Here is a 21,535-nt window from a genome sequence, read left to right as displayed (position 1 = left end):
TCCATGAGGGACATTCATTTTTATCTTTTTTAAAGCAACTATTTATTAAATGCATTCCTATAAATGCATTTCTATAAACTAGACCAAGTACTTAAATGTTTTTAATCTCACAGTGTGTTTCTTCACTAAAAAACCTTTCTTCACCATAATGACATCAAATGACAGACACCCAGTGCCATGTACCTCAAACAGTTGGCACAGGACTAAGACAATACAGGTAACATTTCTCAGTATTGCATTGGTGCAGTTGCCTACTTATTCCTCTGATATTTTATCAGTTTCTCAAATGAGAGATGTTACATGATTAGAAATATTTATAAACTAAGAAATGTAATTTCCCCCAAAGGTATACTCATGCAAGATTCGTCAAAGTTAAATGTCAAAAAGAATTAAAGATAAGAACCTTATTCTAGCAAAATTGTGAAAACCTCTATATTTGCACTTTTCTATATGCAAGCCATGTGTGGTTCATTAACATTATATGTCAGCTAGGTTGCAGGTCAGCTTAGAAATCAATTGGAAATCAAGGGAAACTGCTTTCAAATGGCATCTGACTTGGCCTTCAAACCCTAATAATCTAGAGCAAATCAGACTGTTAAATTAGAAGCCTAAATTAAGTTTATGATTAATACAGTTCAAAAAATGAACTGCAACAGATAGCTGGACTTCATCTGGTCCATGGACTACTCATCAGTAGATCACAACTCCACTGAGTTTCTTGATGCAATGCTTTTAGCATCCTGTTAAACTTTCTCATCGATGCATCCTCGGTGAATCTGAAGTCCAGAATCTAATTGAGGTCTTACACTGAGGACACAAACAGGTTCCTTTGCACCACTTGTCAGAGCCATGGCTTGGCACAGTTCCTGACATAACCACGGGTGGGACCCATGAAGTACCTACTTGAGCTGTCAGACCACTGTAGATGGTCTCATGCTGCAGAGGAGATTTCAGTCTATGTTCCAGTGCTCCTCATGAAGCATTAAAACCCCTTAAAACTCCTGTTTTCTGTGACAAAGAGCATTTCTCTCTTCAAATATGAGGCAACAGTTGGACAATCCTAGGCAAAGCTCTAGGCTTCTTTTTTCTGAAGTAAGCACAAGTAAAATAAGCAGAAACCTTGGAATCAATATCCCCATCAAGCAGAATTTATGGTTACAATATGGCACTCTGCTAATTTGTCAACATTAGCAATAATTCTTTACAAGAGATTATTATTGCACGTCGGAGTATGGACAGCACTGTAAAATAACATGGCTGAATATTCAAAATAATGATACCACTTTCCATTGCAGGGGGGGAAACCCACCAAAAACAAGAAACCCCCCCATTATTGCAGAGCAGAATGCATACCAGTCTGAGATAATACTGAAAAACTCTTAGGCTGTACCTATAAGACTTCCAGATGCAAACATATATGTAAATAAAACCACACTACCATGTGGCCACTTCAGAAAACAGAAAATTATGTAAGCTGAGTAAAAATGCAAACTGTAAGCAGATGTTTCCTGTAGGCTTGCAGTAAGGTAATGGCAGAAATACTTTAATAAGCACAAAAACCTTGTCAGATTTTGGCTCTTAACTCCTATCCCTGTCAGAGCAGATGTCATTTTCCTCCATATGTTAATCTATTTACAGACTTACATAGCTTTTATCATTGAAGTACCTGCACAGCTTTTATTCCCTTAAGGTGTCGTTCTCACAACATGTGCAAGAAGAATGGGCAGTTTACAAACAAGCAGCTGAGGTGCAAACTGAGCTAAAGACTTGGGCAGTTTGTAGCTGAACCCATGATTTAGAGGAGGACTTTTGGAAATCAATCCCCACCATTAGCTACAAAGCATTTTACCCCAAGCCATCCACGGCTTTCATTTAAGGACACAGATTAACAAGTGCATGATAAAAGCAAATCAGACTGTCAGCTCTATAATGAACAATTTAAGAGGTAGTTTATATTCACTGTTGGAGGTGACCTGTTTTAGGATACGTGCTTTAGTTCAGCCCAGAGCCTGAGATATAATGATGTTGCCACCTTATCCTACACAGCAGAGTGCCCTAATTTCAGGAATACTTAGAGCAGCTTGCAGTGTTCAAACAATGCAAAACCTTTTAAAACGGTTAATCTAAGTCTTTGGTATCTTCACACTACAGTACGTATTATCAGCATTTTTTAAGTATGCAAATTGCTGCAGCAATCCTAAAGGCTTATAAGGGCCTATGTGCTGATTATTCCAATGAATAGATTTTAAGGCAAGAAGGGACTTTTAGAATCCTCCCTCACAGCACTCGTGGTTAATTGTGAGTAGATGCTCTTGTTTGAAATACCAGCCACATGAGAAAGAATCTAACTGGTGCAGGTTCAACTGTTTCCAAGAAAATAACATAAAAATACTGATTTTCGTGGTAGTTAATAGATGCTTCCATTTTAGGGTTTGCTTTGGTGCAAATTCAAAAAATTTACAAAATAATACAGAAGGAGCCAGGTTTACCATAAAAAATTGATAGGAAAAATTTCTTCCCTGTGAGGATGATGAGGCCCTGGCACAGGCTGCCCAGAGAAACTGTGGATGCCCCACCCCTGGAAGTGTTCAAGGCCAGGTTGGATGGGGCTCTGTGGAAAGCCATATTTTGGGTACTACGCTTGTATTTCATCCATGATCTTAACTTTGGCAACCCGATGAGCATGTAAACAATTCCATTTAATTGTCTTAAAGTAGATATGGTGGCACTTTACAGTCAGAGGGAAATTATGAGCATGGCAGAGTAATCCCATCACAAGTCACCAGTGATATATATCACAGTGCACCTGTGGGTTTCCCTATGTCTCCCCTCCCTAATAAATCTGTGTTTTCCATCACCTTTTCCAAAACAGCAGGGTAGAAGAGAACATGACTGCTGACGGGCCCCTAGAAAACCAAAGGTGGAAATCACAACACAGTGTTTGGACTCTTTCATCTTCCTAGAGACCTTTAAAGAATAGTCCACAACTAAAATATCATAAAATGTAGTTTGGAACAGACATATATATATATATATATATATATATATATATATATGATATATCAGATAATAGGTTATCATGTGCCACTATACTCTAACAGAACAACTACTACACCATGCATTCATTATAGAACCCTGTATATATACATTTAAAAACATACATATAGAAATACTTTTGGGGGGGATATCACAGAATTTTTGTGGTACTAAAAATCTTCATATATCAAAGATAAAATTTAATTTTTTTTATAAATAGTAGCAAAATTGCACACACAGTGTAATTCTACATATCTTTGCCTAGGCCTTTTACCTTTATTTTATTTTCCTTTCTTTCCTTTTCTAAGAGAAGGAATTAAAATCTTGTAGAGTAAAAGCATTTGAAATATTCTAAAATGCAACAGAATGCACTTAGGTATAGTGACACACTGGATATTTGACTTCACTATGGTCTGAAAATGAATACTTAAGTGAATATTCCTTAAATGCCCACAAGAATGCCAGACCTTGATGCTAAACCTGTGTGTTATAAGGTAAGAGAAGAAAGTGGGTTTGGGATCTCCGAAGGTTCAGGGGGATGCTGTGACACCCTGAAGGCAACAGCTGTCCCTCTCCACTGCTTCCTTCCCTTCCAGCCCAGCAGCACTGAGGGCAATGAGCCAGACCAGGCTCAGATGTGCTCCCGCTTGACTCCACCAGGGCTGTGCTCAGGGGCAGCAACAGCAGAGAACAACCAACTGTGACAGCACAGGGGCTGCTGGAGGAGGTGCTGAGGGCAAGGTCTGGCTGCTGATCTAAGCACTCGCTCATGGCCAAGAATCCCAAGCACAAACAGAAGCAGGGAATTTAAGCAAGTCAGAGCAAAGAGAAGGTTTTCATCAGGTGAGACCTGGACATCCTTAATTACTCTTAAGTTAGGTATCAGTAGCTGATATCACCACACCATCTGTCCCAGGAGGTCCTCACAGTCAGATCTGAAAAGACCAGTAGCAATAAATGCAGCTAATAATTAACACACCCGAGACCTAATGGCAGTGCATTTATTTAGCACTAATAGCCAGTATTAAACTGAAAATTCATAATAAAGGAAAGCTAAATATCCCACAAGTGTCGCAGATATCTTCCTTCCACAGTTATCAAAAATTTGCTGAGGTATGGTACAATTTATTTTAAACATAGATGAATTTTTTTTAATACATTTTCTTTTCTATTTCTGTGCACAGTATTACTTTATAGTGCACATTTTCCTATCAATGAGAAACTGAAGCCCTTAGATTGCTTGCAATATATTTTAAATGACAGCAGGAACCATTATTATTATTTATACTTGAAAAAGTAATCACAGTTTAGTAACCCAGACTGGTGCTGTATTGCACAAATTCTGGAACAAAACCAGAAATAGCAAGACTCCACCCCAAACCCCTGGCAGGTTTCAAAATTTGCATGAGAGGTCTAAATTAGGACCCTGGTAGCCCAAACCTCCTTTTGTAATCAATGCTGAGAGGAGGACCCTGCTGGGGCACTACTCAGATCTCCAGCAGCCTGAACTTCTCAGTGTCTTTGTGATCATGGGGCTGCAGCTCCTGTACTACTTTTTAACTGAACAGCATATTTTTCATCTTCTCTATACTCATACCATTTCCTTCTGTCCTCAAACTCCCACTAATCTCACAGTGATGATTTCTGACAAAGAGCTTCTTGCTCAGCTTTGCCTTTCCAATGCAAGATCAACACCACTCTGTCTTGCCCATCCATAAAAGACTACAGCTATTTTTTTTCCATTTCTTCTTCCTATACCCTGCTAATCATAGAATCATAGAATGGCCTGGGTTGGAAAGGACCTTCAAGATCATCTTGTTCCAACCCCCTGCCATGGACAGGGACACCTTCCTCTAGACCAGGTTGCTCAGAGCCCCACCCAGCTTGTCCTTAAACACTTCCAGGGATGGGGCAGCCACAGCTTCTCTGGGAAACCTGTGCCAGGGCCTCACTACCCTGACAGTAAAGAATTTCTTCCTTATATCTAATCTAAACCTACTCTCAGTCTGAAGCCATTCCCCTTTGTCCTGTCACTCCAGGCCCTTGTAAATAGTCTCTCTCCATCTTTCCTGTGGTCTCCTTTCAGGTACTGGAAGGCTGAAATTAGGTCACCCTGAAGCCGCCTCGGTTCCAGGCTGAGCAATCCCAATTCTCTCAGCCTTTCCTCACAAAAGAGCTGCTCTATCCCTCTGATCATGTTGGTGGCCTCCTCTGGACTCACTCCAACATCTCCGTGTCCTTCCTGTGCTGAGGACTCCAAAGTTGGACACATAGCATTTCAGGTGCAGTCTCACCAAACTGGAGCAGAGGGGCAGAATCTGCTGACATTTCTTACCCACAAAGAGCTCTAGCTGCATTTCTCATTGTTACTGCTTCCCCCAAACTAATTTCTCCCTGGCAGAAAGATGCACCCCTCCAGCAGTGTCCCCTCCGTGTCTGCCTCCAGACCCCTGGATAGCACAGAACACTGCTAAGCCCTACAGAAGCAAAGGCATTGTTCAGAGGACTGAACACACAATGCAAGCATATGGCTCCTAGTGCTAATTAATTATGCTGTGGGTTAAGGGGGACACTGAAATAATAATGCTAAATGAGATTGGAAAGATACTTCCTGTGCATTTAATTAGGGCAGTATCTCTCTGATTTCAGAGAGCACAACGTAACTCCAGAGGACCCTTCCTGCCCTCACAAAGGTCAAATGCCATAATTTAATCTGCCATAGTCAAATAATTAATACAAACAGCAATGGCAAATTTCTCAACAATGGGCTAGGCACAAATTCAGCTTTATGAATAGCAGCAAAAAAGTCAGTTCACACAGCTGAATCATTCTCTAGCAAAAATATGACTTGTCTACACTGATTCTACACAGACACACTCTAGTTTTGTTTCCAGGTGGGTTGGATTATCAACTGCTCTCTTTTTTCTTTTTAATGTTGAATAGTTTTATTCAGCGGAATAAAAAGATGCAGTCACGCATGAATTAGCCCAACTTTCAGACATACAACTTTAAAATTAAACTACAACAGGTTTTTTTAGATTTCAATGAACAGATTCCAAAAAAAAGGGTTCTAACCTTGTCCCTTGACTTGTTATTTATGAACTTTTCAATTTTCTTGCTTGCAATTTATGAACAGACTGCCTTTAATTTCCCACCAGTGTGATTATTTGAGGATAACCACACCCTCCTAGAGTGTCATTAAATGTATGATGAGGTAAGACTTTGTTCCAGAGAGGTTATGTTTGGATTCTTTGAAAAAATAAAAGCAGTTCCCTTTTAAACACTTATAGCACTTGTACTGAAAAGTTGTTCCCATTTATTAAATGGTCACTGTCAGCCAGAAAAACCACATTAAGTTCAAGAACAGTCATAATTAGCAATGTCAATCAAAATGGTACAATAATAAGCACATTAACACAATAACATGTTGATGTATGAAGAAGCAAAGTTCTTGCTGCCTAAGGTAATGTTTTAGTCTGAAAAGAATAATTGCCATCTGCTTCAAAGTGCTATAGTGAATTAGGCTTGTTTATGGCATAATTAGAGAGTAAAAACGAATATATGCACGTGCCAGATTTCAAATTGGCTATTTTCTACCTGCAGTGCTCAGAATTTTCAAATGCGTTCTGCAGTGCATTGTATCTTGCTATTTTCAGGCACTGTATCAAGTTCCATCACGTCATATCCTATTACATTAAACGATGTAACAATTTACCCCTAGGTATCACAATGCCAGAAATGTAAAGGAAATAAAAATTCACTCAGCAGAAGAGTTAATGAAATAAAACTTTAAAAAAAAATAGAAATCTTTCAGTTAACCACTTTTCAAAGTGCAGATTGCATAATCAATTTAGTTTCTTGGTTCTTATTCTTTGATCTCATTCTCCCATTCTTCGCTTAGCACAGGAATGATGCAGAGAGACCCAAGAGAAAGAAAGACACACTGCAAAGAAAAGCCAACAAGAACTGGAGGATTAACTGAAAGACAGTTTTTGAAAATCTGAGTTCACCACTAACTAGTGTTGTCAAGAGTCCTTTCTAAAAAAATAAGATTTATTTGACAAATGAGACTCCTGGGTTATTATAGGGAGAATTCTTGCTGAAATGTGTTCCCTAGTCTTAGAATATCTCTCAAAAGTTTCTTATTTTCCTTTTATAGCAACTTTGAAACGATTTTTTAGGCAGAAGAGATCCATATCTATCATCTAAAAAATGTCCAAAGACAGTTAATTATTTAAAGCTACTACTTTACATTAAGCACAAATGTGATATTTCCATTAGCTTTAATTGTGAGGAGACATTAAAGAACTGCATCTCTCTCCACTAGCAAAACATTTCAAAAACAACTAAAAAAAAGAAGTCTGACAGATGGAAAAATCTCTTAAAGTGCTTATTTAAAAGTAAATGTTAGGTCAATATAATTAAGAGATTCAGCAGCAAGTGCATCCTTAGCAGTTTTTTCAAAATCAAATATCATCATTATCGGAAGAACGTGCTGTTCATACATAAATAAGGGATCACTGCTTTTAATGCAATGGAAAACACAATCTTTACCATGACAATATAACTAGTATATCCTAATGGGCCATAATGTAGAAGTCTGATTTTGTTTTCAATAACAGTTTTTAAAATACTTTTATTTTGGAGACCTTGCACTTGGTGGAGACTAAGATACACCTGGACCCCACTCCTAACCATACAGATGATTTAGCATCTATCATTATTAAATAGGGGGGTGGAAATGTGTGTGTGTAGATATATACATAGAAATATATATATATATATATATATAATGCAATACCTTTTTAGAGGGGCTGGGAGACTCAGGACTGAAAGTGAAGGAAGTTAGCATGAAAATGAGTACCTGATTACTGAAACACTGCCATAGTCAGCAGCAGGCAAAAAGGAAGCTGTAGTGAAGGTTCAGCAGTTCTCCAGAGCACACCCACAGCCACATTAATTTTGAAATCTTTTGAAATGCTATTCCACATTCCCATGCAATCTAGCAGCAGTTGTGAAAACATCTTTCAATCATTTATAATGGCTTTAAAATTATATAGCACCTTTCATCTAAATGGATCTGAAAACGGGCTTCTATCTTTATTCACTAATTTTAGAATTTATAGTGCTTAAAACAAAGAACTCCGTTAGCTAACTTATAAATAGGCTAATTATCATAATGTGACCTAACTACTGTAAGTTGCCTAGACAGCAAAATATACAACTTTAAAGCTGAAAATCACCTGATTCTTTCCTTTATAAGAATCTGAGTTCATACACTTGCAGAAACATTAAGAAAAAGGAAAAACATACAGTGAATTTTCAAATAAGGGCTCGTTATAGTCAATTCAGGGTTCTCTATTAAAAGGAATTTTTTTTCTGATTCATCAGAACTGCAGGTTGCATGAAGACACCCTATCAGGCAGCAGCAGCAAACCAGAATGGTCTTGGATCCTTCCCTCTTTCACAGCCCACCACACCACCTTCCTAACAACTTCAGGAAGTGCAAGCTCCATCAATGTTTTCATTTTTGACTAACTAGTGCCTGTATGAGCCCCACCTTCAGTTTGTCCTCATATGACATCCCCAGGGAGAGCTGAGGCTTGGTTTGCCAAGGTACAAGAGAAGAGGCTTGTCCCAAGGCCCACAGCTGGAGGGGGAGGCTCAGCTGCCTCTCCCAGCAGGGAAATGTCCTTCCCCAGGCAGCTCAGCCCCCTCGCTGGCAGCTCTCCAGCAACTGAGATTTGCTGCCTTTTAAATTACTATTGAAGGCAACATTCCAAAAGGATTATTAATTTTAGGAACCTAGTCTTCTGTGTTCCTTACATCGTTTTGACAATCATTACTCTTCACTTTTACTTCTCTTTACCACAGCCAGTCTCACTCCTCCTTCTGTTGTGTTTTGTCTTCTCAGTGGGAAGCAAAACTGAAGTAGGAACTGCTGTTTTTATCTCCTGTCTCACCAAGCCTATCACATGTGAGATTTCCATTGCTAATAAACTACATGTCTAAACAAAATCTCTTCAACAACTCTTTTTCCTTCTCTGACAGCATCCTTCAGATCAGAGAAATGAGTTGACAAAACATGCAGTAACTAGTTATGTCTGAGTAGGTCTTAACACCAGCATGGATTATGTGCTTTTCCTTTTCACAACACATACGTTGTTTTGAGATACAAAATGTAAAATCAAGTCAATAACAGCAGAATAGTCATTCAGTTAGAAATAGTGAGACCCAGGATAGGTATGCAGCTGAGAACAGAAACTATTATATTAACTGCTAGCAGAGACTGTACAAGTTTAAATGAGTCTATTACTATAAAAGCAGAATGTGCAAATTAATTTGTGTCTGAGCCAAATTAAAATACAGCCTTGATTTTCTGCAAGATAAAATATTTGGCTTAATGCAAAATGTTTTGAACAGTTATGTTAGTAAATAAAATTTGCTATGGGACTAAAAAAAGTGCCTTGACCAAAGCAAGGCCTGTTAAAGATTTTAAAAAACTAAAAAAAAAAAAAAAAAAAAAAAAAAAATTAAAAAAAAAATTAAAAGATATTCAAGGTATGTGAAGGGTTGAAAAGTAATAAGGTCTGAATGACTTAGTGATGGCTGTCATAAAAATCTGGCAGGGTATTCTATTTACAGTATGTAATAAAACTGTCACACGCAGAATTTATAAAAGCATTTGCCCTAGAAAGCTAAATCTTTTTGCCAAGGGCAAGTTAATAACCTCTACAGTTCATTTGAATATATGGGCAAAGAGATGTTTTGACTAATAGAGCATCACAAGGTGAGCACTAGGCAATCTAATAGATATTGTGAGAATAGGATGATCCAAAGATGATGACAACCTGTTAGAATACTGCTGAAAAATCTTGTGAACTTCACAGCAATTGTGCTCTGTGCTACTGAACGTGTGCTGGGCATGTGTGTGCAAATGTGTGAGTTTTACTGATTGGGGATTACACACGCAGCAATTCCATGTCAGCTGACATTAAAATAATTCCTCCTCAAACACTCAGAGAAGATGCTGACTTGTGAAGTAGCAAATTGAATGCAGAGCTACTGCTCTTAAGATTATGCACGGCTTAGTGGTTTGAGAGATTTAAGTCACTAACAGATCAGCTAAAATCCAGGATTTTTTCCCTCATAAAAATTTACACTTGTAAATTAACATATTTTTAAATTGAAGCCTCAATAATACAACTTAATTTAACTTGGAATGGTGTCCCACAATATAAATTATGAATCAACCAGGAAAATACTTGGCCAGAGTACAAAGCTGCATGCAAGTTCATGGGGAACAAACAACTCAGTCCCATCTTTTTAGGTGTAAATCCATATTCAGTGAGATAAGAGTCATGGTATTAGAAAAATACATTTTCTTCTGCCCAAGAACTAGGAACACTTTTCTGTTCTGAGCACTGTCTTGCCACAGATTAGTATTTCTACCTGAGCTAGCTAATTTGAAATTTATTTTGGATACCTCTAAAACATGCTGCCATCACTGCCGTGACTGCAGCTTAGACTCCGTGACAAGTTATATTAGTTCCCCAATATATTTGCAGTGAAGCTCTGCCGAAAAAAAACAACCAGGACAGATTCCATTAGACCTACATGACTTAAACCCTGCTGCCAGGCAGTTTTGTGCAAGACCATTTGGTGCTCTTGCACGAGGGAGAGGGTCCAAATCAATGAGCTGAGCTTCGGGTTACGTTTTAGCCATCTTCCCAAAAGATATGTTGAGGCAGCAGCTTTAAAGGTCTTGTGCTTCTGGCTGGTGGCGTATCCCCACAACACAAAGGGAATTTTCCTGTCCTGCTAATGAAGTGTTGCACCTGTGTATCTGTCTGTGCGGATTTTGCTGACTATTATTTGTCCTGGAGAAATGTTATTTAAAAATTTAAAGCCTTTACATCAGAAACCAATTTATAAGTTCAGCTATCATATAGCTTTTATAAACATCACTAACATATCATAGAAAAAGTCCCAAAGCCAGAATGAGATGATTCTCCACTCCTGTAGCTGAAATTACTTGAATTATACCTTTCTTGCACTCTTATGTGAGTGACTGATATCCCGGTGTCTGATGAGCATTTGCAGTGGAAATTATATTAATAATCTCCCTATTTCTTTCACTCCAATCCATAGGAGAAACAATTATGATTGATATTTTATTCTTTTACTGCCCTAATGGAATGTCATTGCATGAAGGACTCTCAGAGAGGAGTGTGTCAAAATTACTTAAACTTTACTCTGGAAAAGTGGCAATTTTTGTGGCCATTCAAATTTCCTCTACATCCAGCTTCAACATCTCAACTGCATGAATCTATAGCTGTTTTTCTGAGAATATAATCGTTAAGGATAGTTAATGGCAACAGAGGAAGAGGCAATGCCTCAGAGTGATAAGGCGGTCCTAAAGGAGCCATGATTTGGCAAAAAAAGATTAAGCAGCACACGTATTTGTGAAGCGATGCTGAGTGATGATTCTGTTACTATCAGGTTGTAACATATGTTCAGGTCAGCAGCATACGTATTGCATCCTCAATTTCAAAATTAATTTTTTTGGGAAAAAGATCAGCACTCAATTTCTGAAAGCCAAAACTTCAGCTGTTTGAATTAGAGAAGCTGGCCCGGGTTGCAGGGGATTAGAAGTAACGTCTGCTGCTGCTCCTCAGCTGCCTGCTAATGCACTGTGCCACGCAAATTTAGGAGGGAGCCCAGCTGATGCTGGCAGCACTCTGTAGTCCCTGCCCTTGCCATGTCCTTGGAATCCCACTCACCCGTCTTGAGAAAGCTGTGTCACTTGGCTCCCCCTCGGTCCCAGCCAAGGCAGAGCTCCCGTTCCCCCAGCAGATCCCAGCCCTGCCCTGACAGGTGTCAGGGCTGCCCACACATCACTGCTTTACTCGTGCTCCTCATCACAGCTACTGGTGCAGCAGCACCAGCACCGAGGTGTGTGCCATCACCCTGTGGCAGCTTGCTCCCAATCAATCACCCCTCTCTAGCCAGCTTCCAACCTGCTGCTCCTGACCCACTGCCTTGTTATCGCTCTGCTGCTTTCCTCCTCCAAGCATACTAGCTGTGGTCTTGGAAAATTGCCCTTTTTTTTCTCTACTCAGGGACTACAGACCTCTCTACTGGCTGGCTGCTGCCAGCCACATGCTCTCCTCACAGGTGTGATGCCCCTTCCCTCACATGGATTAGAGCTATGGGTCTGGAGAATATTTTTTGTGCCTGCAGGGACCCAAAAACCAGCCTGAGAGCCAATACAGCAACAACAGTAATAGAAACAATATGGACTGAATGAATCCATGTCAGAAGTGACCTGAAGTGCTCCAGAATGGATAAAGAATATGAATCTTTGATTTATTTTGGATTTAAAGCAACAACAATGGAGCTGCTCAACACAGGCATACTCTTTATGATCCAAACAGGACTGAGCTAAATATAATTTCATGATAAATGTGAATGAATGAGGTTATAGATTTCTTGTCATATCACAAAAATACTCCAAAGTGATCCAGAAATATGCCTACAATGTAAGGGATATTGGGGGATTGTCCGAATTCATAGACAAGTTGCCATAGTACCCAGACATTTCGAAAAGCAGTAAAAATGCCTCACATTTTTCTCCTGTGGAAATGCAATTGTGGGGACATATTGCAAAGGAATAAGAGAAACTGCTGCTGCATCAGTGTCACCCTATTCTTGTGTTAAAGTCTCAAATTGCAGTAAATTAAGAAACTGTCTCGCTATTTAAAAAAATCCACAACAAGCCACCACAAGAACTGTTAAACCAAATCTAAAGTTGGAATAACATGACATCAATACCTACAGTCATCAGAACCAATAGCCATGCTGGGTCCACCATAACTTAATACATCAAAGGATGTAAAATCATTGAAAAGTTAGTGGGAAAGTGCAATGCTACATTCAGTTGCAGTAGGTTTTAGCACTGAGTTGTTAGTTTTTGCTGTTACTATTGAAAGTTCCCAACAACTGTAATGGAGAGAGGACATCCATCCTGCACACTTCTTGATGAGCAGTAGAGCAAAGAAAAGACCTACATTTATGACAAACATTCAAACAAAGTTTTTAAGTAAACAATACTGGTAGGAGAGGGAAGAAAAGCCACAACTGCCCTACAAGGCATTGTTCTGTGACAGAAAGCTGTGCTTCCTGCTTTCACTGGGGCCACAGGTCCATAAAAACTCACCAAAGATGCTCTCTGTACTACAAAAGAGAACAAATAAGTTTGGGCTCCAGACACTGTCCTCTACTTGACAACCAGAGGGGGAGATTAGTGAGCAAAAAGTACCTGCCCCATAAAAAAAGAAAAAAAATAAGAACATCTGTAAAAGCTTTTCTTTTCATGGGAAAAAAACCAGGAATTGAAGACATTCATCTCAAAGGAAAAGAGATGAAACAGAAGAATGGAGATGAACACTCCTTTTCTAGGTTTTAAACTGGTAAAACATTTTGTTTGTTTAGGTTCAAGAAAGTAAATCTGGAATCAGATTTGGTTCAACTTCTAGTTTGCTTCCAAGCTTTGCTTACTTTTGCAATTTATTACAGATATGACTGCAAATATATACGTGGGCACTTTTGTCCTAATTATTGAAAAAAATGCACAGGCTATATTTTAAAATAACAAAGGCAACCTAAATGATATAAAGTATGACCTTTTAAACTAAAGTGCTGGATTAAGAACCAGTAAAAGAGAAATAGTAGCTTTCTATTGCTGAATTTTTCTACATATGACAAGCAAGACACAATGAAGATGTTTGGAGTAGATCAGAGAGGATACCCACTCCTAGAAAGGAGAAAGAAAAGGATGCCCATGGGGTCCCCAAGATGACATTGTAGTGAGGTGGGGGTCAGTACCTGCTCCAGGTAACAGGCAACAGGAAAAGAGAAAATTCTATGAGTCTAAGGTTCCTGTGGTGACAAGAATGACTGTGTGTGTTTGTGGAGGTGACCTCACATACAGGAGTCACATAAAATAATGACCTCTCCACTATTTGGGGTAAAGAGAGAGGAGGAGGAAGCTGGGATAATGTAACTGAACCCAGACCTACAGGAACATCAACATCTAGTGGTATTTGTTAGTAGGAAACCCTACACCAAAAGCACTTCCAAATAATTTAAATGGACCTGCAAGTTTTTATTAAAATTAAAAAGCTCCTCTGCTTTTCTCTTTTTGGGAGTTACTTCAGGGTCAGAATCATAACAAGTCTTTGTTTATTTCTAGAGCACAGGCAAGAAATGCACTACAAAAAAACCCATAAATCCCAACCTACAACTTTAACATCAATGTTTCTTACTTTTTCATATTTTACTTCTACTCCTGGTACTAGAGTTACTGGATTTAGAATTCCCTTTTGCTGTTTTTCTAGCATAAATTCTAAAAACAGGGAAAAAAAAAAGAAAAAAAACAAAGGGTGCACTGGCTATTCTAGCAGAATTGTTTCCTCTGCATTTCAAGAGTGAAACACAAGCAAATACTTTGTTTCATGCAAAATGCAAAGCCTTCCTTTAAGGAGAGCTGGGTACATGGATGAGTGACTCCCTCTCTTGTTTATGCTTCTTTGACTCAGATGCTTTTCAAAGTCCAGTTTCCACTCCCTTAAAGTCCCACAGTAAAATACCTGCTGGTTTTGGTTGGAGCTGAGTGGTACAAGATTACTCTTTGAATTTGGGACCAAGGAAATAAAATTCCAAAGCATGACCTTGAGCCCACATATTTTACATATTGGAGAAACACCTGGGTCCAAACCAGCTGGGAAGTTGGCTTGGATTTTTTTTTTTTTTTAATAACTTGATATGTGTTTCTGAAATGAAGTTTAACTCATCCTATGAAAGCAAAATATAATAAAAGTCTCATAAATTGTTCAATCCTGGACATACATATTGGTTCCAGCTACAGGGAAAAAAACCACAAACCCTGCCAGGATGTAAGACAAGAGTCTTATAGCACAATATGTTCTTGTTCATTAGTTTTCAAAAACTACATTAACCTTTTATATTCTCATTATGTTGTGATTTGTCTTATTTCCTAAGATTACAAGGAGTGACACAATTGGATTTTGCCATGTGTCTTGTCCACTGTTTCAAAAGTATTCAGCATCATTACAAATTAAATGACACAGTAACATGGTCAGTATTTCATTTACTGCTTCACAGCTGTTCGAAGGTGTTTTTCTGTGATCTCAAACACAAGAGGGGCAGCCAAATCTCACTAGTGCCTCTTGGCTGCAGGTTATTCCAAAATATGTTTAATTCCAAATTAATTCCAAAATATATTTAAATTATCTTCCCTCCTATCACTTGGATCCAATGCAATCTTTCACTGAAAGAAAACAGTTGGTAACTATTTTCAAGGATTTTTTTTTTTTTTTAGCTGGATTACAATACTTTTTTCCAAAAAATAAAACCAAGCAATTTTCAATAGGTTCATACCAATGTTCCATCTATAAATATCAGCTTATCTCTGCAAGAGAAATACAAATACACGTACTTGAAAAACAGCGTTCACTGTATGGGCCTACCTTTGCTCTTATGAGTTGAACCACAGTCAGGCAGCTCTAGTCTGGAAATAACAGGGTGACCCTGCACTTACAGAGTTGCACAGACTCCTGCTCCTGATCTCTGAATTAACAAATAGGTAAGAACTCCCCCAAATGTAAAGTTTCCCCAATTATACTGATATTTCATAAATGTCCCTGCCACATAGGTATCAATAAGCCTGGAAAAAGAAAGGTAAAGCAAAGGCTCCTTAGTATGCTATTAGAACAAACAGATTATTAAATTACGACTTTTGAATGCATCTTCTGGATCCATTTCCCCTATCCATTCTAAGATAAAATAGGGATTCTACAATATCTTTACAAGTATTCACATGCATAGGTACCCAGCCATCCATGAAATATTCTTTGTGGTTATTGCTATAATAATGTGACGTGTTGCACTAAATCAGTACCTTTGTGCTCCACCTTGCAGGCTTTACTGATACAGTGTGACAGTTCCAGCACCTCTTAAATACCCTTCTAATCTTTTTTCACTTTGAATCACACATGAAAATTTAATTATGTGCGATTCTTCCATCAAAGTTGTCCTAATCTACTACAGCCAATAATGTAATATTGTAAAAGGAAAAACCATTAAGTTTTACAAGATGGGTATTCAGGCAATCATTTCTTTTTTCTATGAGATATTTAATCATTATCTTAAACTCACATAGCTATCTGACATTGAACAGAAAGCAGCCCCATCTTGTAGAATCACGATGTTAACAAAAATGCAAGAGTTAAAATTGTAGCTGATCGTGTAAACATCCAACCTTATGAGGATTTTCTGCCACAGAAAAAAAGATTATCAGGAAATTTAGAATATGGTCTGTTTGGAAAGCTGCTCCGTGTGATAGCTCTTCCTTTTTAATATGCATCCCGAAGTATTTCTCTTAAATGCAGAAAATACAGAAATCAATGGCTACAGAAGTCTCATTTTTTGTTTCAAACCTAACCTTCACTTCTTAAAAGTGATATTTCAACCAATACAGCCACTTTTAGGAAAATACAGCAATAAATTGGATTATGAGATTTTAATAACAACTTTCATATCCAAAGCCAACATGAAGCGTTACATGACCATGATTGATAGCATTACCAAAGATTACATTACCAAAGATACATTACCAAAAATTACATTACCAAAGATAACCGTGCATGTGCACATTCACACATGCTTATGTGTTCTTTCACATGAGTCTTTGCAGGTATTACAACACTGATATCGGGGCAGGGTTTGTACTGTCACACTCGGCTTTCCTGCAGCTAGGGACAAAATACCTTTTCTCATTGTGTCAGGAAAACACAAGAAAGTGTAGAGAATTTATATTTCCAGGAAATAAAAAAGGAATGTTAATTCTCTGCAGCAAGTAGATTTGCATCAGTTTTCTACAACAAATTGTCCATCATCAAAAAGAAACAAAACCAAAACCACTCTAATCTAGGGGTTTTTTACTACACCAGAAGAATTTTGGTGCAACAAGAACATTGATTCAGATCTGCTCTAGTTTTTATTAATATGCAAAGTATGTGAGATTCACTTGCCCCTGTCTCTGAAAAGAGAAGGACACTGGGCAGAGAATTGCTCTGAGACTCACCCTACACTCCATTTTTGGAAGTTTGGACAAAGCTATTTTATACAGAATTCTACTAAGAGAAACAGAGCCGTTACATGTCCAAACAGGATCTGAGGCAAAGTCCAGCAAGGAAATAAAATCAAGTTACTCATTTGTGTAGTTCAAAAGCCTGGCCTTTCTATAGCACTAATGCTCTGATGTTTTCTTCCTGATTGTAAAAGGATCTTAGCATGCCAAATCAGTGATGAGAACCCAAGAACATGATTTTCATTAACTTTTACTTTTTAAAAAGTTGTCCACTGACATATCAAGTGGAAAATAATTCATTTTTCTAAAAGCAGTGATAAGTTTCTCATGTCAGAGATGACGACTCAAACCAAAATGTTTTAAGCACCCCTAGTTAGTCACCAAGCCCTCTGCATAACATCTTATACTATCGAGAACAGTTTCAAACATGTCATTCCAGAATATCAGTGACAGAGTGTCAGAGCCATCTCAAATGCCAGAATTTATAAATTTCCTATATCCTTCAATAATGAATTAACTTTTTGCTTAATGACTAAAAGTTTAATTAATTTACTGAAAACAGGCACAACTAACCATTCCTTTAATTAAGAAAAACCATTAAAATGCACAATTATCTTTGAAAGTGTTTGAAGTTTAAATGTTATGTTATTCTATAAATGCTGATCTTTAATCAAGTTTAAGAAAAAGGACATAGTATTACGTTTAAAATGACAGAACTTATTTCAGGATTTCTTTTATGTGATGAACGTAGTATTTTAGCTCTCCCTTTATATTTCCCAAGAGATATGTGGACTCTTTGCATCCAAGATTAATACCATTAATTAAAAGCAGGTACTATTTACTAGCCACAAGTTTTGGTGGTTTTGTTTTTCTTTTCCCCAAAGGTTCTTTCTCACATGCAGGAATGGGTGGGGGGAAGATTACAACTCACTTGTACATATATAAAAAAGTAAAAATTAAGTGTGTTCACTTAGATAAAGCTGATTTCACTTTTTTATGACCACATTAAAACTGTTCATGAACACAGGATTACATTTCACATCCTTCAGTTTTCATTAGTAACTCAAATTTCATGCTCTGTGATTTGCCTCTTCCCTTTCCAAGATACCTGAATTTTCTTCTAATGTGAGAAGGGACTGGAAAAAAAAAAGCAAATAAGTATTCTTGTTAAGTAGGCATATTAAAAACCTGAGGTTAGCATTACATCCCCTACCCTGAGGTCACTTCTGCCAATTTACTGACATGTCAGAGTAAGATGTAGCACTGGTTCTACTGAAGTTGTAGTGTAAACACAAGCAGGTGCAGCTGTAACAGAAGCCAAAGACTTTAAACCATAAGCCTTTTTCAGGAGTATTAACACAATAATTTTGCCCACCTGACTAGTATGAAAAATCCTGCTATCTTCCAGTTACGCTTGAGCTGCACTGCTACTGCTCTGTTAATAAGAAATAGAAATGTTTCCCCTGAAGCTTGAAAACAGCTGAGAAATCCCAAAAACTGGGGAAGGTCCAGCAATCTATTAGACTGGTAGCTCCAGCAGCAGTAGCTAATAGCACCCTTCAGTACAGTGAGACACTCAACGCTTCAAGAACATGAGTGAACAAACGTCATCTCAGGTCACTCTTGAATCCTGGTCTGACATAAAGAGCTTGGGGGTGGTGTGAAAAATACCCTAGTTTGATAGTCCTGGTAATACTATTTTAAAAACGAAAGACTTTTTTTTTTTTTTAGTCCAATTTTCAAGTTTTCAGAGAGACATTGCCAAATGAAATATGTCAGAAGTGTGTCACGATTGCTACTGGTTAAAAGCATCATGAGGGAGTAATTTATTTTTGAGAAATAAAAAAACTAAGTGCCTATCACTTACAGAATGTGAGATGCTTCATCTGTTAAAATATAATGTGAAAAGACAAAAAAAAGCCTTTTCTTTGAAAATACCATTCATTAACATTCCCTGAACTGTACATAAAAGCCCACTGAACTGCTGTCAAAAATTGTCAAAAATTACCTGGAAAATGGAGCAAAAGGGAGATTTACAAAGTTAGTTATGGCTACTTAATTATATTTAGTGTCAGTACAGTCAAGGGCTATCTATGAAACATAAAAGAAAGTTCCCACCATTCCAGATAAGTCAGCATTAACGTAGCAGAGGATAATCACTGCAGATGAATGCCCCAGTTTAGTCCAGCATCTGAGAAATATATTCAGCATGGAGGAGCCTGAGTTTGGGCATTTATTCGATCAGCCTTTGATGAAAGAAAGCAATTTCTGGTGTTGGGATTTGCAAGCAAAGCACAGAAGACAAGAGAGGAGCTTCCTCTGTGGCAGCCTGCACGAGTCAGTACACAGCCACAGCCTGGGTGCAGGGAACCTTTGGTTTCTCTGCATCTTAAGGGGATGCATGTACAGAACATACAGAGAAAAGGCAACCAACTACAGTGTGAAGAACAACAAATATCCCTGGGAATCTTAAGCCTGGAAAATAGATTATGAGATAGAGAGTTGATAGCAGTCAACTTAAGTCACGAATGGCATGGAGGAGGACAGTAACTGCAGAGCCCATCCTTCAACAACACAAGGATCAGGGGCATTACATGAAACTCCAAAAAAAAAAAAAAAAAAAAAAAAGGTTGAAAGCCAGAGGTGGAGTTCTTCACCCACTGGAGCATTCAGATGTACCCTGGCTAGCTAACCAGTATTGTTGCATTTCACACAATTTTAAATAGTGGCTGAAGATGTTCTTGGAAGAAGAATACAAGTATTTACCTTCCTCAGCTGTAGATTGAGAGAGATTGTAAGAAAATTCTGGAAAAATAATTTAATACCTGCTTTTATTGTACAATACCAGAAGCAGGACAATGTGGCAGATGAGTCTGAGGCGTGACCTAGTATTCTCTATGTCATTAGAATAATCCTAACAATACTTGAAAATGAAACACTCTAAATAATAGTTATGGGTTAATTTATTCATAAGATTTATTGTTGCATGAATATTCAGAATCTGAAATTGTGAAATGCCTCAGCATTCCAGCAAGCATTGCAAAACTCCTAAACTTCAGATTAGCCAAATTCTCTGACACAGCGAGGCTGCAATAAGCAGATTTCTTTTCCTATGGCAATCCTTATAATCTAGTGCAATAGTGCTAGCTCAGAGATCAACAGAAGCATCAATTTTTTTTTTTTATTTCAATAAAGGGCAAAATTTTAAAAAGTAACAGCAGAACACAACTGTGCAGATGTGTAAAATTAACAGTGTAAACATAGGAATTGAGTCAGCCTTTTCTTTTTCCTCCTTGTAAAGCAGAATGCAATGTTGTAAATTTAAATCCATTTGGAGCTCAGTTTCTTTACCAAAAGATCTGTATCTGCATGAGTTCCATAGGTTGCCATGCTATTTTGTTGGATTAATGACAAAAACCCCATGCATGTATAATCAGGGTAATGTGGTAGCACATTTCAGTTTCTACAGGTCATTTATAATTTATGCAATTTGTTCCCTCTTTTTTAATGGCAACATTTTTCATCCAAAGTTGTGCTTCCCTCAGCTGCAAAACGGAGAGCCATTCATTTAATGTATGCAGATGGAAAACAGAAAGAAGGTCAGACGAATTGCAGCCTCATATTTGCAGGAAAAGTAGAATTCTACACTATTCCTGAAGAAAACACTCAGAAATACACCTCAAAATATTGCTTACAACTACAGGAAAAAAAGATTTGTGAAAATTTTTACCCTATCATTGTGTTGAAATAACTTGAAAAATAGTGTCACTTCCTTATATGGACTCCAGTGTCTATTCTGCTTATTTTGCACTAATTTTGCTCTGGAAAGAGAAAAAAAAATACAAAAGCCACATTCAAGGTGAAAAACAACACAAACACCAAAAGAAATTAAAGACCCAAATCTCAAAATCATATGTATTGTACACTTATGAAACATATTTTGAGGAAATATTACATCTCAAAGACATTCTAACTAAAGAGTCATAAAAACTTCTAAAAGGCCAAATTAACTTTTGAATGACCAAATATTTTTGTGCTTTAATTCTTAAGGCTAGTTTGATACTATTGAAAATACAGTAAATATTAAAATACTTGGTTCAATTTTTATATTTGCACCAATATAAAATACTTTAATTGATTTTATCCTCAATTTGGATGTCATTGAAGAGGATCAATACCACTTTTTTTTTTTTTTTAAATAACTTTTATTGGCTTTATCAGAGCTGTCAACGGGTAAAGAAAATTACCTGGATACATACTTGTTATATTAATACATTAACAACTTGAAGGAAGGGATAGCTGTTTCCCTAAAGCATTTTCAAAAGG

At 37.6% G+C, this 21,535-nt stretch overlaps 1 long non-coding RNA gene across 8 annotated transcripts in view; it reads right to left on the bottom strand.

Annotated features, from left to right (window-relative positions):
- The window catches only part of LOC138114683 (uncharacterized), a 177,425-nt gene that overhangs the window by 31,321 nt on the left and 124,569 nt on the right, over nt 1–21,535 (bottom strand). Inside the window, exon 6 of one of the 8 annotated variants that reach the window (XR_011152720.1) lies at nt 18,282–18,345. The exons of 6 other annotated variants lie outside the window; for them this stretch is intronic. This is a non-coding gene — a long non-coding RNA (uncharacterized lncRNA). Of the gene's footprint in view, nt 1–18,281; nt 18,346–20,756; nt 21,031–21,535 lie in introns of those variants that run through there. One more of the 8 variants, XR_011152724.1, reaches the window with a different exon arrangement.

This window comes from Aphelocoma coerulescens, chromosome 1 (genome assembly GCF_041296385.1).
Source record: "Aphelocoma coerulescens isolate FSJ_1873_10779 chromosome 1, UR_Acoe_1.0, whole genome shotgun sequence".
Taxonomy (NCBI): Eukaryota; Metazoa; Chordata; class Aves; order Passeriformes; family Corvidae; genus Aphelocoma; species Aphelocoma coerulescens.
This window is presented reverse-complemented; position numbering and strand designations above follow the sequence as displayed.